Source organism: Dasypus novemcinctus, chromosome 20, assembly GCF_030445035.2.
Source record: "Dasypus novemcinctus isolate mDasNov1 chromosome 20, mDasNov1.1.hap2, whole genome shotgun sequence".
Classification (NCBI taxonomy): domain Eukaryota; kingdom Metazoa; phylum Chordata; class Mammalia; order Cingulata; family Dasypodidae; genus Dasypus; species Dasypus novemcinctus.
Window position 1 is genome coordinate 561,063 of NC_080692.1, and position 15,851 is coordinate 576,913.

At 41.0% G+C, this 15,851-nt stretch overlaps 1 long non-coding RNA gene across 1 annotated transcript; it reads left to right on the forward strand.

Annotated features, from left to right (window-relative positions):
* Positions 1–689: 689 nt before the first annotated feature.
* LOC139437105 (uncharacterized) lies at positions 690–15,637 on the forward strand. The gene is made up of 3 exons (XR_011646694.1): positions 690–859; positions 2,348–2,421; positions 15,008–15,637. It is a non-coding gene; the product is annotated as an uncharacterized lncRNA (long non-coding RNA).
* The last annotated feature ends 214 nt before the right edge of the window (positions 15,638–15,851 follow it).

Below are 15,851 nucleotides of genomic sequence, written 5' to 3' on the forward strand. Positions count from 1 at the left end.
CATCTGATTAGATAAAAGCCTTGGGTGGGGACCCTCAGCCTGGTGGACAGCTGGGCACCTGGGCTATCCCTCAGGCCTCCTGGAGGCATGGGACTGCCCGAAGAGGGACACCTCACTTTTCTCAGGCTGCTGTCACAAGTGCCACGAACTGGGTGGCTAAAAACACCAGGAACTGCTCTCTCAGCCCTGCAGGCTGAAGCCACAAGTGCGTGGGCTGTGCTGGTGGGTCCATCCTGGCCTCTGGGATGCCTGTCCCTTGGCCAGCAAGGCTTGGGTTTTCAGTGTCTCTTCAGTCACCCTATGGCCTGCTCTGTCTCTCTTCCCATGGCGCCCACTCCCCTTCTGTCTGTGCCCACACCCCCCTTCTAAAGACACCAGCCATCCTGGACGAAGGGTCCTCCCACTCCAGTTGGCCTCATTCAATTTAAATGATTCTGCTTGCAATAACGCTTTTGCAAAAAGTTTGTGTTGCCAGGTACCCGGGATTAGGACTTCAGGGTATCTTTTTGGGTACAAAGCTCAACCCATAATGTGGAACACAGATTCCCTTGGAAAGGAAGTTAATGGTGTATAAAATAATCCCACAAAATGCCTCCTTCCTCTTCTCCTAACCACCCACAATCAGTGGTGCCCAGGTGAGTCCCCAGTTCTGGTCAACTCTCGCTGGAGTACTGGTGGGAGGCCTCTTGAGTCTCATGAGCTTCACTTCACACACAGAAGTGTGGTTTCCAGTTGAAGCAAGCATGGCCCTCAGCCTGCCCCCCGGGATATCTCTTGCATCTGACGTACCCCTCTGCCTGGCTTCTAGCGTGTGGAAGGACTGGATGGAGGAAGGGGACTTCTGGGGCCATCTGACAAGGTAACTGTCTCTGCTGGCCCTTAAAACAGGAGGGGGGTGGAACGAAAGGGTTCCTGACCTTCAGCCAACACACGCCTCATCTGTTTTCTTCCTGTGAGCAATAGGTTTTGAACAACTGTAAATAGTTTCACTTAAGTGGGGTTTACATTTTGACTCTACAGTACCTATGATACTGCCAGTGAGTTGATGACCATCGTGAGATAATAGTCAAAAAGCCAGGACTCTTGGTGTATGAAGTTGCTCAATGCTTCTTTATCGAGAGAATATTAAATTCATCTGGATTTTCAGAATAACAAAGAGAGTTCACACTACACCGTTTAGTTTGTACCTTTGAGGAGTCCCTTTCCACAGCACTGTAAGGTGGACTGTAGATTGCTCCTTGATGGGGTGTCACTGATAGAAAGTACTGCTGAGGACTGCACAGTGGGGCTTGTGGCTTCTGAAGCTTGAATGTGGTGGAAAAGCAGAGCAGAACCCCTGCCCACTGCGGGCCAGGCCCAAGAGGGAGAAGGACAGAGTGAGCCTGAAGACTCAGTGTCTCCTTCTTGAATTTGCTGGTTTTATAAGCAGTCCCACCTTCCAGGGCTGACTGAACAAGGGCCAGAGAGCAGCCCCAAGGTAGGAAGTGACTGGGGCTCTGCCCCTTGGAGGGAAATCAGGAATGAGCCATAAGCACGCCTTTCTATATGACAGGGTCGGCACACTAAGGCCCGTGGGCCAAACCTGGCCCCCATCAAGTTTTGATAAAGTTTTATTAGAACATAGCCACACCCATTCATTTCTCTATCCTCCCTGTGGAGGATGTTGGGGTTGAGTGATAGAGACAGAGCCCCTGGGGCAGGAAAGTTCCCACCTGACCCTTCACAGAGAAAGTCGCTGACTCCTGCTCGAATGCCTTACTGCCGCCTGGAAAATGGGAATTGTCTTTAGAATACATTCATTCAAATGGGATTTTATGTGTTTAAAGCATTTAAGGGCAGTTTTGATTAGCTGGGATTACAGGCAAATTCAAGTCCTGGGGCTTTGTGTATGCCAAAAGGAAATGATGCAACTGAAATAAATATTAATTAAAATCTAAAGAAAAGAATCTTAAAAGCAACAAGAACAGCAAAAGGCATTTCAAAGTCCATTTGTACCAATGTTCACACCATGGTATTGGGATTATGGGCACTGGTATCTGATCAACTCCAGGGCTCCAGGAGCAGTTTCTCTGACCTTGGGGTCATTGGTCATAAAGAGGGTGAATTCTGTACTACAGGTTTGCTGAAGGACCAAACTGCCCCAAAATTCATTGCAGGTACTTTCAGCCCCTAACAAAGCTGATCAGATTACTTCCTAAGTCAATTTCCTTGGAGCACAGTTAACAGTAGTCAGTGTGTTGGTTGGCAGCCCAGGCTGAGCAGTCCTGGGTCGAAGTATCAGCTCTATGGTGACTAGCTGTGGAGCCTTCACAAGTCACAGCCTCTCTGTCTCACTTTGCCATTCTAGGACAGATCAAACAGAACCGACCTCATCGCCACTTATGAGGATGAATGTACTTAGTCCGCATACAGTGGCTCACGGTAAGCCCTGGGTCGGTGGAGCTCTAATTACTGTTTTGTTTTTAATTTTTAATTTTCTAATTATCTTTTTTTAAAGTTAATAGATCACACAAAACTTTACATTAAAAACATAAGAGGTTCCCATATACTCCACCCCCATCAATTTTTTAGTTGTATTTTTTAAAGATACATAGATCACAAAAAATGTTACATTCAAAAAATATGAGGTTCCCATATACCCCCACCCCCCTCACTTCACTCCTCCCACATCAACAACCTCTTTCATTAGGGTGGCACATTCATTGTATTTGGTGAATACATTTTGGAGCACTGCTACACCCCATTGACTAATTGGCTTTGGCTAGTGATGGTCAGTGCCCTTTTGCTAAGGATTGGGTCCACAGGGCCAAGCCTTTCCTTCCTAATCTGGTCATTGTCAGAGATGTGCATGCTAGAACCTTCAACCTGGGGGCTTAAATGAGTGGTTCTGGGGCATTGTCAGACTAACCCTGGCAAACTGAGACAGTGGCTAAAAGTAAAGATAGACTTCCCATGCCAAGGGATGTGTGTGTGTGTGTGTGTATGTGTGTGTGTGTGTGTGGCAGGGAGGCTCTGCTCAGTCCAGTCTCAGGAACCCAGGTGGAGGGAGGGTCAACAATCAGGCTGTGGTCCTTTCAGTGTCAAGTCTCTGGAGCTCCTGGCCATGGGTGCTTACATGCTTCTGCCTGAGGAGTCACACATGGCTCCTTGGTCACATGCAAGCACCTAGCAGAGGAGCAGGGACGGTTAATCCTGTGGGTGGCCGGGAGTGGAGGAGAATTGGCTATTGTTTCCGTCTGCCACTCAGCTGATCCTGAAGAGCCCTCCAGGGTTGGGTCTCTGGCTCCATTTCCCACTGTTGGAAAGTCCTTGCTTCTCCTACCAAGTGCCCTTTCTCAGCCAGCAGCTCTATCTGCAATAGCAAGCTCTCCTCCACTGTCACGTCCATTTCCTACCCCCAGCACCAACAACCTCAGCAACCCTCCTTCTGTGTCACCCTCCACTTTGTTCACACCTCAGCTATTTCCTGAGGGAAAACTGATGGTAGACAACAAGGGCCAAACCAGTATCAGGAAACACTCAATTTCAACAATACTCAAAACACAAAGGGCCAAATGGATATCAAGAGAGAAAGGTAAATGGGGTTTGTTTTGCTTTGTGTTTTATTTTTTTAAATTCATTTGTTAAAATATTACATTAAAAAAATATGAGGTCCACATGTACCCCCCATCCCCCTAACCCCACTACTCCCCCTATAGCAAAATTCTCCTCCATCATCATGACACATTCATTGCATTTGGTGAATACATCTCTGAGCATCGCTGCACCTCATGGTCAATGGTCCACATCATAGCCCACACTCTCCCACGTTCCACCCAGTGGGCCATGGGAGGATCTACAATGTCCAGTGATTGTCCCTGCAGCACCACCCAGGACAACTCCAAGTCCCAAAAATGCCTCCACATCTCATCTCTTCCTCCCATTCCCCACACCCAGTAGCCACCATGGCCTCTTTTTTCCACACCAGTGCCACATTTTCTTCGAATACTAACCACAATAGTTCATGAATAGTATATCAGTAGGTCCACTCTAATCCATATTCTATTCCTCCATCCTATGGACCTTAGATTGGTTGAGTCCATTCCACATCTATGACAACAGGGGACTTAGGTTCCACATGGATGTTGGATGCAATTCTCCTGCTTTCAGTTGTAGACATTCTTGGCTCCATGGCGTGGTGGTTGACATTCTTCACCTCCATGTTAGCTGAGTGGGGTAAGTCCAATAAACCAGAGTGTAGGAGCTGAAGTCTGTTGAGGCTCAGGGTCTGACTATCACATGGTCAGTCCAGAGATTCAGATACCCTAGATATATCTTAAACCCCAGCACCAACTACAATTCTAATAAAGTAACAGGAAAGGCTTGTGAAAAGAGATCACATCTGAGTCCAGGTCTATCACACAGAAACACAAACTCCAAAGAAGGGCCAACTGACATTGCACTGAACTTCATCTGCCATGACCATAAGACCTGTGGGTCTTTGTAGCCCTCAGAAGAACCAATACCTGGGGTTGTATCTACTTTATCTGTCTCTGAGACTCTGCTTAGGTGTGCATAACGACAACCCCTCTGATAACTTTTTTAGAGACTGATAGCCATATAAACTTTAGAGAGCTCTTTTTTAGAGACTCATAGCCATATAAACTCATTTGTCCTTTCCAATTCCCCCTTGATTTAGGTCAAAAGGCATTTTTAACTCTTGTTATTATATGTAGACAGGGATATTCTGCTGGTCCGAGTTGAACCATTTATTCAATGTCATTGTCTAGTTACGTCATCAGCTAGTACTTGATAGTGATCCCTCGGCAACAGGGAGGCTCATCTCCAGGAGTCATGTCCCACACTGGTGGGGAAGGCAATGCATGTATATGCTGAGTTTGGCTTTGAGACTTGCCACATTTGAGCAACATGGAGGCTCTCAGGAGGTAACTCTTAAGCACACTACTGCTCTAGGCCTTGCTCTTATTTCAGGTGCACAGGCTCACAAGCATAGTCATTAGTATCAGGAGCTCATTGTTGGAACTTCATTCCTTTTTGGTCTTTGCCGTTGCACTTGGGGGATTGATGCTGTTCCCTTAGGGACTATGATAGAGCTCCCCTGGCTAGGAATTCAGCACTCCCTCAGTTGTTGTTTTTAATTGTTTCCACTAAGAAAATATCCAAACATACATGCCCTGTAGAACTCCCTGTGAACCATATGTCCCCTGTCAATAACATACCATACCACCATTCCTCTGCTGCCATTGTTGAACCCCTCTGTGATCCAAAACTTCCTGAAAAGTGAAGCCCAGTATATTGCCAGGTTCCCTTAATAGTAAAATGTAATATAGCAATGAGTTTAAAGGTTAGATATAGAATACATATTAATTTGGAAAAATTCTACATCTTATCTTTTTCTTTTCTTTCTTCTAGTTATTAAGCTTATCTTCACAAGAGTTTTAGGTCACAGTAATTCATATATACAATATGCAGTACTCCCACATATCCAACATAAAACCTTTTCCCTGCCACAGCAAAAATCTTTTAACATATTCGTACCATATTTACTGAAACTGATGTACAGATATTGAGACAATAGTTTTCAAACAAGGTAACATTTGTGTTTACTTTGTGGTTTATACTTTAGGCTATATGATTTTCTAAATTTTTAGTTATCTTATGTTTTACATTATGGTTTACATTTTAGCCTATCAGCCCCTATATATTTTTGGTGTAATTTTACATGTCTTATATCCATCCTTCCGTACTCTATTGCCCTCACAGTTACCTTGGTTCCATCTATTCAATACCTATTTCCCCCTCCCCTTGGGGCCTACAGTGACAGTCAATCTTCATTTCTTGAAGAGCCATGTTCAGAGATACTTGTAACAGTGTTGAGGGCTAGACATGCTCAACTGCCCTAATGCCCTGGGAGCCAACATTTCTCTTGAGAGATACAGTTCCCTCTATTTGATGGCATCAGTCCTCCCCAGGATGTGGGTATACCTTCACTCTCATTATATGGGTCTCTACCCAATGATATAACCCTTTCTGGCAAAATGAGAGTTCACATATTCCCTAGGAGTCTGTCCTGCATCAGATTATCCCCTTTAAGTATATTAAACAGGTAACTTTCCTTATTATATTTTTGAAAAGGTTTTCTCAGCATTATACTCTCAACTAAATACCTGACAATCTCCTATGTTCGTATGTTGCCCCAACCACCCCCTAATTTCTTGGCAATATTACCCATCCGCCCATCCCTAGCCCCCCTCAAGCCCACAATGCACCACCCAAAGTTAACCCTATGCCCCAATTTTATACCTTCCAGGTACACATATTTACCTCCAGCTTATCATAGATTTCATCCATGTAGATGTCAGCTTACATCCTTCTTCTACCCCACGATTTCCTGTAAGCCTATCATCCAGTCTCTAGCTCTCCGAGGCATATTGTGTTTACTTATTTCATATTATTGATGTCATGTAGTATTTGTCCTTCAATGCCTGGGTTGCTTCACTCAACATAAGCTTCTCAAGATTCATCCATGTTATCACGTGGGTTTGTAGTGTATTTGTTCTTAAAGCTGAGTAGTATTCCATTGTATGTATATACCACATTTTATTTATCCATTCATCTGTTGATGGGCATTTGGGTTGATTCCAACTTTTGGCATGGAAAAAAATTCTACATCCTATCTTTTACTTTTCTTTTCTTTTCTTTTTCCCCCTAATTGAGCTTCTCTTCACAGGAGTCCTAGACCACAGCAATGCATATATATAATATACAGTACTCCCATACAACCACCACAAAACCTTTTCCCTTCCACATCGATACTCTTACACCCTATTCACATCATATTTACTTAACGTGATGTACAGAGTCTGAGACAATAGCTTTCTAACAAGGTGACATCTGTGCTTACATTGTGGTGCATACTTGGGGATACACAGTTTTTTACATTCTTAGTTATCCTATGTTTTACATTATGGTTTACATTATCAGTCTGTCATCTCCTATATGTTATGGTGTAATATTACATGTTTTATATCCATCCTTGTGTACTCTCACGAAACTCCTCTCTTACCCCCCATATACCTTGGTTCCACACATTTAACGTCCATTTTCCCTTCCACCTTGGTGCCCACAGTGACAGCCAACCTCCATTTCCCGAGGAGCCACTTCCAGAGATAGATGGAATAGTGTTCAGGGCCTAACTTGCTCAACTGCCCCAATGCCCTGGGAGCCACCCTTTCTCTCGAGGGATACAGTTCCCTCTATTGGATGGCATTAGTCCTCCCCAGGATGTGGGTCCACCCCCACTCTCACTACTTGGGTTTCTACCCCATGGTGTCACCCACTCTGGCAGAATGAGCATTTAGACATTCCCCAGGAGCCCGTCCTGCATCAGACCCTCCCCTCCGAGCATTCTAAACAGGTAAGCCTCTTTATTATATTTTGATATGATTTTCTTGGCATTTTACTCTCCACCAACACCTGACCCTCTCCTGTGTTCGTATGCTACCCCTCCCTCCCCCCACTTTTGGGCAGTGTTACCCACCCTTCCCTCCCCAGCCACCCTCAAACCCGCAAAGCCCCAACCAAAGGCAACCCCTTGCCCACTTTCTTTCTCTTCTTTGTGTTCATACTTACCACCATCTCGTCTTAAATTCCACCCCTGCAGACATTGACTCACATCCTTCCTCCACCCTCCGATTTCCTGTAAGCCTATCGTTGAGTCTCTTGCTATCTAGGGCAGCTTGGTTATTTCATATCATTGAGGTCATGTAGTATTTGTCCTTCAATGTCTGGGTTGCTTCACTAAACATAAGGTTCTCAAGATTCCTCCATGTTATCACATGTGTTTGTAGTGTGTTTGTTCTTACAGCCGAGTAGTATTCCATTGTGTGTATAGACCACACTTTATTGATCCACTCATCTGTTGATGGGCATTTGGGTTGATTCCAATTTTTGGCAATAGTGAACAATGCTGCTATGAACATTGGTGTGCATCTATTGGTTTGTGTCCTTGTTTTCAGTTCTGCTGGGTATATACCCAGCAGTGGAATTGCTGAGTCATATGGCAAATCTATGGATAGTTTTTGAGAAACAGCCAAACTGTCCTCCAGAATGGTTGGATCCTTCTGCATTCCCACCAGCAGTGGATGAGTGTTCCCATTCCTCCACATCCTCTCCAGCATTTGTATTCTTCTGTTTGTTTCATAGCTGCCAATCTTATGGGAGCAAGATGGTATCTCATTGTAGTTTTGATTTGCATTTCCCCGATAGCTAGAGATTTGGAGCATTTTTTCATGTGCTTTTTAGCCATTTGTATTTCTTCTTTGAAGAAGTGTCTGTTTAAACCTTTTCCCCATTTTTTAAATGGGTTGTTTATCTTTTTATTTTCAAGATATAGGTGTTCTTTATATATGCAAGTTATAAGTCTCCTATCCAATATATGGTTACCAAATATTTTCTCCCATTGTATAGGCTCCCTTTTTACTTTCTTGACAAACTCCTTTGAGGTGCAGAAGGCTTTAATTTTGAGGAAGCCCCAGTTATCTATTTGTTCTTTTGCTCCTCGTGCTTTTGGTGTGAAGTTCATGAAGCCATTTCCTATTACTTGACTCTTATATTTAGGTCTTTGATCCATCTTGAGTTGATCTTTGTATAAGGTGTGAAATGTTAATCCTCTTTCATTCTTTTACATATGGATATCCAGTTCTCCAGGCACCATTTGTTGAATAGGCCATTGTCTCCCAGTTAGAGGGAATGGTGGCTTCATCAAATATTATATGGCTATATATATGAGGATCTATGTCAAACTTTCAGTTTGGTTCCATTGGTCTGTGTGTCTCTCCTTATGCCAATACCATGCTGTTTTCACTACTGTAGCTTGGTAGTATGTTTTGAAGTCAGGTAGTGTGATTCCTCCAATTTCATTTTTCTTTTTCAAAATGTCTTTGGCTGTTCAGGGCCTCTTTCCTTTCCAAATAAATTTCATAGTTTTTCTAGTTCCTTAAAAAATTCTGTGTTGATTTTTATTGGGATTGTATTGAATGTGTAGATCAGTTTTGGTAGGGTAGACATCTTAATAATATTCAGTCTCCTATCCATGAACAGGGAATATTCTTCCATTTACTTAGGTTTTCTTTGATTTCCTTGAACAATCTTGTGTAGTTCTCTGTGTATAAGTTTTTTACCTCTTTAGTTAAATTTATTCCTAGGTATTTGATTTTTTAATTGTCTATTGTAAATGGTATTTGTTTCTTGATTTCCTCCTGAGTTTGCTCTTTATTGGTGTACAGAAATGCTACTGATTTTTGCTCATTGATCTTATAACCTGCGACTATACTAAACTCATTTATGAGTTCTAGAAGCTTTGTTGTAGACCTCTCAGAGTTTTCTATGTATAGGATCATGTCATTTGCAAATATTGAAATTTTGACTTCTTCCTTTCAAATTTGAATGCCTTTTTTTCTTGGTTCTTGCCTCAGTCCTTGAGCAAGTCCTTCTAAGACAATGTTCAATAGAAGAGGTGATAGTGGGCATCCTTGTCTTTTTCCTGATCTTAGAGGGAAGGATTTTAGGACTTCACCATTGCAAACGATGTTGACTATGGGGTTTCATATATACTTTTTATCATGTTCAAAAAATTTCCTTGTATTCCAATCTTTTGGAGTGTTTTTATCATGAGAGGGTGCTGTATTTTGTCAAATGCTTTTTCTGCATCTATAGATATGATCATGTCATTTTTTTCATTCAATCTGTTTATATGGTGTATTACATTGATTGATTTTCTTATGTTGAACCATCCTTGCATACCTGGAATGAATCCCACTTGGTCATGGTGTATAATTTGTTTAATGTGTTGTTGAATAGGGTTAGCAAGTATTTTGTTGAGTATTTTTGTGTGTAGGTTCATTAGAGAATTTGATCTGTAATTTTCCTTCTTGTGGTGTCTTTGTTTGGCTTTGGTACTAGGGTATTGTTGGCCTCATAGAATGAGTTCTAAAATGTTCCTTCTGTTTTGGTTTTTTGGAAGAGTTTTAGCAAGATTGGTGTTAGTTCTTTCTGGAATCTTTTGTAGAATTCACCTAGAAGCCCTCTGGCCCTGGGCTCTTCTTAGTTGGGAGATTTTTAATGACTGATTCTATCTCTTTACTTGTGATTGGTTTGTTGAGATCACCAATTTCTTCTTTCGTCAGTATAGGCTGCTTATGTGTTTCTATGAATTTCTCCATTTCCTCTGAATTGTCATTTTTGTTGGAATATAGTTTTTCAAAGTATCCTCTTATGATAGTCTTTATTTCTGTGGGGCCATTGGTGATATCTCCTTTGTCATTTCTTATTTTGTGTATTTGCTTCTTCTCTCTTTTTTTCTTTCTTAGTCTAGCTAAGGGTTTGTCATTTTTATTGATCTTCTCAAAGAACCAGCTCTTGGTCTTTTTTATCTATTCAAGTGCTTTCTTATTTTCTATTTCATTTAGTTCTACACTTATCTTTGTTCTTTCTTTCTTCTTCCTGTGGGGTTACTTTGTTGTTGTTATCTAATTCCTCCAAATGTGCAGTTAGTTCTTCAATTTTTGCTCTTTCTTCTTTTTTGATGTATGAATTTATGGGTATAAATTTCCATCACTACTGCTTTTGCTGCATCCCATAAATTTTGGTATGTTGTGTTATCATTATCATTAGTTTCAAGGTAGTTATTAAGTTCTTTTGAGATTTCCTCTTTTACCCACTGTTTTCTAAGAGTGTGCTGTTTAATTTCCATATCTTGGTGTGAAATCTGGGCCTCTGGCCCTTTCAGATTTCCAGCTTCACTCCACTGTGGTCAGAGAAATGATTTTGTATGATTTCAATCTTTCTGAATTCATTAAGCCTTTCTTTGTGGCCTAGCATATGGTCTGTCTTGGAGAATGATTCATGTGCACTTGAGAAAAATATGTATCCTGCTGTATTCTCGTGTAATGATCTGTATATGTCTATTAGATCCAGCTCCCCTAATATACTGTTCAAATATTTTGTTTCTTTAGTGATTCTGTTTTGAGATGTTCTGTCCAAAGTTGATAGTGGTGTATTAAAATCTCCCATTATAATCTTAGAGGCATCTATTCTTTCTCTTAGTTTTTCCAGTGTTTTCCTCATGTATTTGGAGGCACCTTTGTTAGGAGCATAAATATTTATGATTGTTCATTCTTCTTGAGAGATATCCCTTCCATTAATATGTAGTATCCTTCTTTGTCTCTCACAATTGTAGCAATGCTTAAAAATGTGTTCATCAATTGTAACAAATGTATCACACTGATGAAAGCTGTTGTTAATATGGGAAGATGTGGGAGGGGAAGGAGTTGTGGTGTTTCAGAATCCCCTATATTTTTATGTAAAATTTAGGCAATCAAAAGCTTGTTTAAAAATAAAAAAGTATTAAAAATGAATTAAAAATAAAATCCATGCCTATGTAGGTAGTTACCTTTTTCTTTAGAAATTTTGCAACTTTGTCTAAAATCAATTGTCTATAGAAACATGGGTTAATTTCTGAAATTTCAATCCTATTGCATTGGTTTAAATATCTATCCCTCTAACAGTCCAAAATTTTTACATGATTGTATATTTGTAAAGTATGGAAATTAGTAACTCTCAGTCTTCCAAATTAGTTCTTATTTTTCAAGAGATTTTGACAAATTTGGGACATTTTGTAATTCTATATAAATTTGACTTTCACCTTTTCTATTTCTGAAAAATAAAAAATATTGATGGGATTACATTAAATTAGCAGATTTCTTTAGACTTTAGTGATGTCTTAAATGTATTCTCTTCAAAATCTTAAGTTTGGGAGGTTAGATAATAATTTCCTGAAAAGAAAATAACAGTAGTTAACTATTCTTTTAATGGAATCAGATAAAGACTCTGGAAAATTTAAGTTGAGTTGGAAAGGATGAACATGAATTACCTAGGTGAAAAAGGTAAAAAATACTTGAGGCTGATGGAAAGCTTATGCAAAAGATCCTTCTAAGAAATATCTTGGAGTGGATGGAAAGCTGAAATAAGACCCATCCATTTGAAGTGCTGGAATGAAGTGGGAGAAGGATGGGACAAGATTGCAGGAAGGACAGGGTGTTATTGGTTAGGTTAACTATTAAATTTATACCCAAAGAAATGGAGAGGTACTGAATTGTTTTAGCAGGGTGATATTGTGAGGCAATTTACATTTCTGAAAGATTATCATAGCTGCTGTGTGAAGAAAGAATGAGGAAGGAGCAAGAGTAGTTGAAGAGAAACACAGAAAGAACACAAGATGGTGAATTAGACTTTGGAAAGTACTGTATGAATGCAGGATGAATCGATAATAGATTAGATGACTGAGATTTTATGACTGAATTAAGGATGACTCTCCAAGGATTTGTATAACATGGGTTGTGAAGACATTTTTATTAACTCTTGAGACCCATGCAAAGGAAAAGAGGGGCTTGGTTGGGTCAGAACTTGAAGGAGTTTTAATGTTGGCCTAGGACTAAAGTATTTCTACTGAAAGTCATTGTCATGTCCTTCATCAGGGTCCAATGGGTGGTTTAAAGCAGGATGAACTCAGGCACAAATGGTCAAGGAAAAGGAAAGAGAAGGCGATCTGGGTGATCAGAAACCTGGTGTAGAGCAAATGTTTGTCTGAAATTGGGCAGCTACTTCAGGATATCAACTTCACTTGAATTCCAAAATGCATGATAGCAGAACAGGGGCAGGTGGGAAACAGGGCAGTATCAAGAGCAGCAGGGGAACAGAGGAAAGTCGAATTAAGCAACAGCAAAAGTGGATATGAAATTTATGCAAACCTCATTGAGAGGAAGTGCTAGTGACAGACAAGTGACAATTCCCACACTGTATTACTTCTGGCATTTAAGATGCACCCATTGTCATCATTGTCTCCTTCTATGTTACTTAGAAATTAAGTGTTTCTTTCCATTGCCTGAATCCTGAATCCAAAGCCAGCTTTTTAAATTTTAAAAAAAAATCTTTTGGTACTTTGTAGGTATTCCGATCTCTGTGTTTGATGTAAAAAAAAAAAAAAAGATAAGATAAATCTTCATAGACTGCAAATACATTCCAATGTATCTACAGGTGGACTGATTTTTATTTATGTTACAAAGTAGCACATATTGGTCATTTTAAGTGAAAAGTATCAAGCTTACATTTTGGAAATTTCTCCCCCATTATTTCTTCTAATTTGGACTTTTTTGTTATTCACTGTATGCTTTCTTTCTGAAACTTTTTTAGTGATTGGAGCACTCAAGATCTCAATAAAATGCATTTTCTTTTGTATTTTTCACTTTTTCAATATATTCTGAATTCTTGGTAAATTCCACAGTTCTATAACAAATTCTAATCTCTTGATTACTATGTTCAGATCTGGTCTGTGTTGTTAGGAGAGGGAAAGAGAAAAGAAAGGACAATAACATAAAGAGTGATAGAAAACAGAATAAAGGTGCTAGAAATAAAAACTCAGAAAAATCTGGAGCTAAACAAAGAGAGATGGAATTTAAGAGAAACAACAGAAATGGAAGATAGAAAGATGTAAAGGAAGGGGAATAGTGTTGGTAGCCAAAATCAGTACCCACAGAAAAGAGGAAATCAAGGACGAGGAAGCACAGCAAACAGGAAGCACTGCCTGCAACACCTAATACAAAAAAGAAAAAAAAAGGAAAAAAGGAAGAAAAAAGGAAAAATAAAAATAAAAGGTGGTGGGGGGATAAAGAGGAAGGAAAGTCAATGAAACAAATGAACAAAAAGGACCAGACAAGGCTTCAAGCAAGGAGTCATCTTTGCAATTGAATAAACTGCTTAGTAGTCTATCCTTCCCCCTTCTCCCTTCCTCACTTCCCTCCCTCCCAGAGCAGCAGAAGGGCCATGTGAGAGCTCCCTTCTGAGATTCAAATGGGACCCTAGTGAACCAAATCACCACAGGAAATAATGACTCCTAGTCTCTTTGACAGAGAGCACCCACACCTTGCTGGGAACCCTAAATATGTTATTGGAAGCCTACCAAGCATTTCCTACTTTTCCCCTACCTTAGGTTTGTGCACAGTTCTAGTTAATTGCCTTAATCTGCCTTCTCCCAGAGGAATTTCCCTTATCCCAGGGTGTTTAGATAAATCAGCCTCTCTCAGCAGATTCAACTCTCCTCTCTTCCTAGCATCTCCCCAAGACAGCTGGCATGCTCCACTAAAAAAAGGGGCAGGAGGTGTTAGACAATTGAATCTGCATTCCTCAGGCCCCTCTGCACCACAGCAGAACCCTCCCACTCTCAGAGTTTGTCTGATACTGGTGGGAAAGGGGAATGCTGGAGTTTTGGGGGGTGCTGGGTTCCAGGAATGTGGGCTTGGGTGAATGTGGGCTTGAGGAACACAGGGTCAGGAAACACAGGTTATGGAAACACAGAGTTTGGGGAATGCGAGCTTCTGGGAATGCAAGTTTGGGGATCATGGGTATGTGGAACAAGAAGCTTGGGAACACTGTCATGCAACCAGGGGTGTTCAGGGAATGCTGTGGCTAGCAGCCTTAGGGGAAGGGTTTAGATTTCCCACAGCTTCGGGCTCAACAGTCAGAAACCCACACTTAAACCTTGAGCAAGCACTCCTTTTGTTGCACTCTCTCCAGATTGATGTCCAGAAACATCCTGCCTTGTGGATTTCCAAAACAGCTCTCTTGGCAGAATTCTGTCCCCACTTGGCTGTTTTATTGCAGGAGAGTTGACAAGGGTGTACTCACTTGGATGCCATCTTGCCCCACCTCAATATACTTCATTTAAATTCATTCTGAGATTCACCTTTTGGTTCTATTTTCTGTTGAGTGAATGCATCTCCCATTTTTTTGCAGGCTGAGCAGTATCAATTACTAACAGTTTTCCTCATATCTTTCTCTCTCCTTCCATGCTCACTCCTCTCTACTTCAATCAGCACACAGGAACCTCTAACAAGTGATAGGATATTCATAAATATTTAAGAATAGTTTTTAAAATTCTGATCTTTCACAGGTAGGAGCCACAGAATTCCTTTGGAAAGACAGTTGCTGGAGGCAAGAAAGTAAGAGTGCTGAACTGCCCATCTTTGTGAATAGTGGGCCACCTCATGGCCATCTTGCATGAGATGACAGGATCAAGAGTGGTGATGAGCTGCTGACTACCCATGCTCTAGACTTGACCAATTTAAATCCCAGTGAGGTGGTGGCTATTCTGAAAGCCAGAGCTGCTTCCCCAGCTGTCACCCTTAAAGCACTGGAGATGCAGATTTTGGAGGAGCCAACCCACGCCATGGAAGAACACCAAGTGTTTTCAGTGAGAATGAATTCCATGCCAGGTGGTCCCCATCATGTTGCTTGGCCTTCCAAGAAACCTGCATGATTGCCATGATACAGTTTTAAGAGAAAGCTATTTGGGATGTACGGGCCTTAGTATTGTTGGTAAATATGAAGAATGCCACACCAATCAGCCTTTCTTCTTTTTAACTATCATCCTGGGAATTCCTGCTTATTATGATGGAATTTTAAATTGTTATTTAATTGAGATCTCATTGTAGCAACGAATGGCCTATCCACCATGGGAATAAGCCATTCCACATTAGTCCCCATGCTAAAGGAGCAGAGCAATAAAACCACATTGACTGTTTTTCGTTGACCTGGAAGCCTCATGTAGATTTTTGAAGTTAGTTTTGAATTAAGCATCTTCTCTAGTGAAAAGAGGAATTTTTAAGGTAATTACAGTTGGTTGCTGAAGATCGTAAAATCTTCATTTACTTGAACAGTTCTGTAGCAGACATCACCTTCCCAGGGTCACATGATGGAGGAATAAAATATGGATTAGAGTGCACTTGCTGATATTC